The sequence below is a fragment of the Pecten maximus genome, unplaced genomic scaffold (assembly GCF_902652985.1).
Source record: "Pecten maximus unplaced genomic scaffold, xPecMax1.1, whole genome shotgun sequence".
In the NCBI taxonomy this organism is placed as follows: Eukaryota; Metazoa; Mollusca; class Bivalvia; order Pectinida; family Pectinidae; genus Pecten; species Pecten maximus.
The window spans coordinates 36,331-42,725 of record NW_022979915.1 but is presented as its reverse complement, the minus strand read 5'-3'; the positions used below and the strand labels follow the sequence as shown (position 1 = coordinate 42,725).

The 6,395-nt window shown below is 39.2% G+C and overlaps 1 long non-coding RNA gene across 1 annotated transcript; it reads right to left on the bottom strand.

Moving 5' to 3' along the window:
- Positions 1–5,107: 5,107 nt before the first annotated feature.
- LOC117319307 lies at positions 5,108–5,855 on the bottom strand. The gene is made up of 3 exons (XR_004530679.1): positions 5,704–5,855; positions 5,417–5,487; positions 5,108–5,148 (listed from the first exon to the last, which is right to left on the bottom strand). It is a non-coding gene; the product is annotated as an uncharacterized LOC117319307 (long non-coding RNA).
- Between the last annotated feature and the right edge of the window lie 540 nt (positions 5,856–6,395).

The following is a 6,395-nucleotide window of genomic DNA, read 5'->3' as shown; positions in this document are numbered from 1 at the left end:
TAACGGGGCCACAGTGTCTCGGCTGGGTTTATATATGGTAATAGAATAGTAACGGGCCACAGTGTCCGCGGCTGGGATTTTATATATGGTATAGAATAGTAACGGGGCCACAGTGTCCTCGGCTGGGGTTTATATATGGTAATAGAACAGTAACGGGGCCACAGTGTCTCGGCTGGGTTTATATAATGGTAATAGAATAGTACGGGGCCACAGTGTCTCGGCTGGGTTTATATATGGTAATAGAACAGTAAACGGGGCCACAGTGTCCGGCTGGTGGTTTATATATGGTAATAGATAGTACGGGGGCCACAGTGTCTCGGCTGGGTTTATATATGGTAATAGAATAGTAACGGGGGCCACAAGTTGTCTCGGCTGGGTTTATATATGGTAATAGAATAGTAACGGGGCCACAGTGTCTCGGCTGGGTTTATATATGGTAATAGAATAGTAACGGGGCCACAGTGTCGCCTGCTGGGTTTATATATGGTAATAGAATAGTAACGGGGCCACAGTGTCTCGGCTGGGTTTATATATGGTAATAGAATAGTAACGGGGCCACAGTGTCCCGGCTGGGTTTATATATGGTAATAGAATAGTAACGGGGCCACAGTGTCTCGGCTGGGTTTATATATGGTAATAGAATAGTAACGGGGCCACAGTGTCTCGGCTGGGTTTATATATGGTAATAGAATAGTAACGGGGCCACAGTGTCTCGGCTGGGTTTATATATGGTATAATAGAATAGTAACGGGGCCACAGTGTCTCGGCTGGGTTTATATATGGTAATAGAATAGTAACGGGGCCACAGTGTCTCGGCTGGGTTTATATATGGTATAATAGAATAGTAACGGGGCCACAGTGTCTCGGCTGGGTTTATATATGGTAATAGAACAGTAACGGGGCCACAGTGTCCTCGGCTGGGTTTATATATGGTAATAGAATAGTAACGGGGCCACAGTGTCTCGGCTGGGTTTATATATGGTAATAGAATAGTAACGGGGCCACAGTGTCTCGGCTGGGTTTATATATGGTAATAGAACAGTAACGGGGCCACAGTGTCCCGGCTGGGTTTATATATGGTATAATAGAATAGTAACGGGGCCACAGTGTCTCGGCTGGGTTTATATATGGTAATAGAATAGTAACGGGGCCACAGTGTCTCGGCTGGGTTTATATATGGTATAATAGAATAGTAACGGGGCCACAGTGTCTCGGCTGGGTTTATATATGGTATAATAGAATAGTAACGGGGTCACAGTGTCTCGGCTGGGTTTATATATGGTAATAGAACAGTAACGGGGTCACAGTGTCCCGGCTGGGTTTATATATGGTAATAGAACAGTAACGGGGCCACAGTGTCTCGGCTGGGTTTATATATGGTATAATAGAATAGTAACGGGGCCACAGTGTCCCGGCTGGGTTTATATATGGTAATAGAATAGTAACGGGGCCACAGTGTCTCGGCTGGGTTTATATATGGTATAATAGAATAGTAACGGGGCCACAGTGTCTCGGCTGGGTTTATATATGGTAATAGAATAGTAACGGGGCCACAGTGTCTCGGCTGGGTTTATATATGGTATAATAGAACAGTAACGGGGCCACAGTGTCTCGGCTGGGTTTATATATGGTAATAGAATAGTAAAGGGGCCACAGTGTCTCGGCTGGGTTTATATATGGTATAATAGAATAGTAACGGGGCCACAGTGTCTCGGCTGGGTTTATATATGGTAATAGAACAGTAACGGGGCCACAGTGTCCCGGCTGGGTTTATATATGGTAATAGAACAGTAACGGGGCCACAGTGTCTCGGCTGAGTTTATATATGGTATAATAGAACAGTAACGGGGCCACAGTGTCCCGGCTGGGTTTATATAAGGTAATAGAATAGTAACGGGGCCACAGTGTCTCGGCTGGGTTTATATATGGTAATAGAACAGTAACGGGGCCACAGTGTCTCGGCTGGGTTTATATATGGTATAATAGAATAGTAACGGGGCCACAGTGTCCCGGCTGGGTTTATATAAGGTAATAGAACAGTAACGGGGCCACAGTGTCTCGGCTGGGTTTATATATGGTAATAGAACAGTAACGGGGCCACAGTGTCTCGGCTGGGTTTATATATGGTATAATAGAATAGTAACGGGGCCACAGTGTCTCGGCTGGGTTTATATATGGTAATAGAACAGTAACGGGGCCACAGTGTCTCGGCTGGGTTTATATATGGTATAATAGAATAGTAACGGGGCCACAGTGTCTCGGCTGGGTTTATATATGGTAATGGAACAGTAACGGGGCCACAGTGTCTCGGCTGGGTTTATATATGGTAGACGATGTTATTGTTTATAAGTATGAAAGCATGTATGTATGGGTGTTATCGTGTGATCACGTGCGTGTATATGCATGAATATATACATGTGTGTGTAGTTATATATACAAAATGTACATGTATATGAATTATTGTCATACAAATATTTTTCACTTTAGCGTAATTACCTCTCACTACAGGAAGATGAAAGCCATACGGTTAGGTGAGGCAACCTCATCAGCCAAATATACTGTCTGGATTCTAACTGTAGCTGAGAGGTACACGTATGTACATTTGTCATCGATATTTACAAGTAAACAGTAAATAAACAAAAAAGGAAAATAGAGGGATGTGTGTCGAATGAATCTTCTCCTGCGTGAGGACACAAATGTATACTTTATTCCATGCCTGCTTTTGATAAATAAAATTATTTTGAACCTGAAAAAAAGACAAATAAAGCTAAAAAAAAAAAAAAAAAAAAAACATAGTTTCGTAAAAGTAATGGAGGATATTTAACAGTATCTTTAGTTATACTACATCTAAATATATTCGACGAGTGGGGAGAATATTTTGATATACGAGTGAAAAATATCAAAATGTTAGCCATACGAATGAAATTTATTTGGTATTACTTAAGATACTCTTTGATATTCTGTTCATTAGGCCTACATTTTATAGCAAAATCAACCGGGCAGCTTTAAGTTCTCCCATTGACGTTTGTAAGCAGTGCTTTGATTGGTCAAATAAGAAAAAGTTTTCACATGTGAACAATATTAGAAACTATCACTATTGTACAATGAATGATTTTCTGATACTTCACTGGTAAAGATGTAACAACATGTATTATTTGGGGTGGTAAGCCTATATGGGGACTAAATGTTTTTCTTAAGACATCTTACCTGTTGAACTAGGCATATTTATCTATTTGTTTCGGTAGCATTAAAACATCTAGCTTTATCTCGAGTTATCTCCCCTATGCCCTAGCACGCCCTCTAATGTCTTCATGATTGTGCTAACGAACACGAAACAAGTATACGCCATTACATTCTTTTGGCTCAATTTCAAAATGTGCACGCTGTATCTTTTATTTCCATCCATGTCCAATTTTTCATTTTAATTCATAGATGTATGACTCTAAAACACTGCATAATCAAAATCTTGTTTTTAGTTTCGTTCAATATCGTCACGTTGGTCAATTTTTCTGTAAATGTCAATTACCTAAAATTTCTGTTATTGTTCCTGATTAATAAACAGTTTCCTGTTTACAAATGACATCAGCGGCTTATTCTAAGGAAAACAGCTGTAAATTAGTTTAGTCCACTTGTAAATGAATCATTATTTGTAACTATTTGGTTAAAAATGAATTTAGAACTTGAGAAATTTCCTGAGAATGATCAACAGCAGCGGGCGATGATTGATCAATGGCTCCCGTACATTTAATAATCTGACTAGCGGATAGAAATTGCTACATCGGCAAAACTATTTTGTTACATGTTATTGATGTGGATACTTAAAGTGTTTTTTGACGAAGCAATAAAAAAAATCCTGCGTGCGCCGGTCCTCGAACTAGCTCTCGGACATCCTATCGCAGGCTAAAGGGAAATCTCTCCTACCCTCAGCTCTGGCGCTTCTTTATCTTTATCTAAAGGAGTCTTTTTTCTTATATCAAATAATGTTTTTTTATCTGGAAGAAAAAAATAAAATAAAAAAAAATTGATGTCATTTCCTGTCATAAAAGTAGGCGGTTACAAATTGCGTTAATAATTTTTTTTATATCAAGAATTATATTTTGATGTCAAAAAGTAATTTTTGATATAAAAATGAATAGAAACGACCCCTTGTTACCACGCCCTTTTTATTTTTGATATAAAAAAATCATTTATGTATACATGTATCAACATAAATACAAAATCAAATTAATCGTAAAACGGCGCCTCAGAGGATAATGCAAAATGGGGTGTAAGGGTCGGGATGCTAGATAGGTCAAGGCTGGATTGTAAAGGGGTACTCGAGATTGGTTGTAGGGTGTCAGGGTCGGGATGGTAGATATGTAAAGGCTGGGTTGTAAGGGGGTACTCGAGATTGGTTGTAGGGTGTCAGGGTCGGGATGGTAGATATGTCAAGGCTGGGTTGTAAAGGGGTACTCGAGATTGGTTGTAGGGTGTCAGGATTGGGGGGGGGGGGTATAGATATGTAAATGCTTGGTTGTAGGGGGTACTCGAGATTGGCTGTAGGGTGTAAGGGTCGGGATGGTAGATATATTAAGGCTGGGTTGTAAAGGGGTACTCGAGATTGGTTGTAGGGTGTCAGGGTCGGGGATGGTATATATATGTCAAGGTTGGGGTGTTAGTGGGTACTAGGGATTGGGTGTAGGGTGTCAGGGTCAGGATGGTAGATATGTAAAGGCTTGGTTGTAAGGGGGTACTCGAGATTGGTTGTAGGGTGTCAGAGTCGGGATGGTAGATATGTCAAGGCTGGGTTGTAAGGGGGTACTCGAGATTGGTTGTAGGGTGTCAGGGTCGGGATGGTAGATATGTTAAGGCTGGGTTGTAAAGGGGTACTCGAGATTGGCTGTAGGGTGTCAGGGTTGGGGAGGTATATATGTTAAGGTTAGTGTGTTAGTGGGTACTAGGGATTGGGTGTAGGGTGTCAGGGGTATGGTGTTATATATCGGTTAGCCACGTGGTGACGGAGACATAGGTACTGTTTAAACCTGTGAATGATAAACCCGCTGTCAATATAATATATAGTATTGTTGCCGGGTCGGTGCTACATTGAATTAAAACAGCAATACTGTTGTTTCCGTTTAAGCACTCTTTATTTCTATTACGAATAAGACCCTACAATAAAACAAATATAACATATTAGAACAAGTACGCATTCGATAAAAGCTAGAAAGTAGTCCGTGATATACACGTGCACTTCATGAAAAATATACTTTATCACATTAAATACAAATTCTCCATAATGGTTACAATTAACATTACGGCTTACAATGCATACATATATACTACTGTTTATGATAAATTACACAATTTATCAACTTGGTGCATACACATTATTTTTAAATTACGTAACGTACATATTAGCAAAACACAATGTACATACCCTGTCAATCCGACAGGGGTCTTAATGACAATATCAACAATTCTGATCCGACGTCTACATGTTTAATTCATCTGTAGAAAGAAATAGAACATCCCAAATAAGTAAATTCGCATAATACTATAAAAAAAACTGGTTCTCACAAAAACAGAATTACGAACCACACCCAAAATACGTCTAATAAAGAAAGAATAATTTAGCTTTCTCAAACCGAAAAATATATAATTCCGTAAAGGTTATTGATAGCATATAACTTTACATAATTTAAATTCTTATTGCAATGTACTTACTTTAGGATATTGCTGCATTTAACACTGTATGTTGTCATAGATGTCGCATGTATAAAGTACGTCAGCTACCTCTAATGTCGAGTGCGGGAGTGACAAATAAAACTCACACGTACACGTACGAACACGTCACGTGACAAGACATTAACATGACAATACAATACAGGTGAAACATACTCAGGTGGACATATGAACTGGACAAACAGGTTTGACGGCTACATGTATTAAAATAGATCGAGATGCCTGTAATAAAATAACTGCAAAGTACAAAATAATCAGTACTTATATTACCACTTTGGTAATATACCGAAAGTATATTTTATTCATCATATATTTTATTTACTCACTGCCACAGTATAGTAGATGGACCGTGAGATAAGAATTCGTGCCAGGTCCCTGTGTGGGTATAAACAAAATCTGCTGATGACCAGTGACATCCAAAGTCTGATCTTGGCCATGGCCAAGGTTAAAGTCGTACACGTAGAGTATGCAGACCAATGATCGATTTAATAATTTACGTATATACTTGTGTTTGTAACTCTGACCGAGATGTCGCCAAATTCCGATTGTCACGATACCGTTATTGTAATTTTTTTATAAAAAAAATAATTTATTGACGTCAAAAATGTTTAAGGAATTTCAACATGCAGGATGATGTATTTTAATAATTTTCTGTAAGGAAAACAAACAACTGG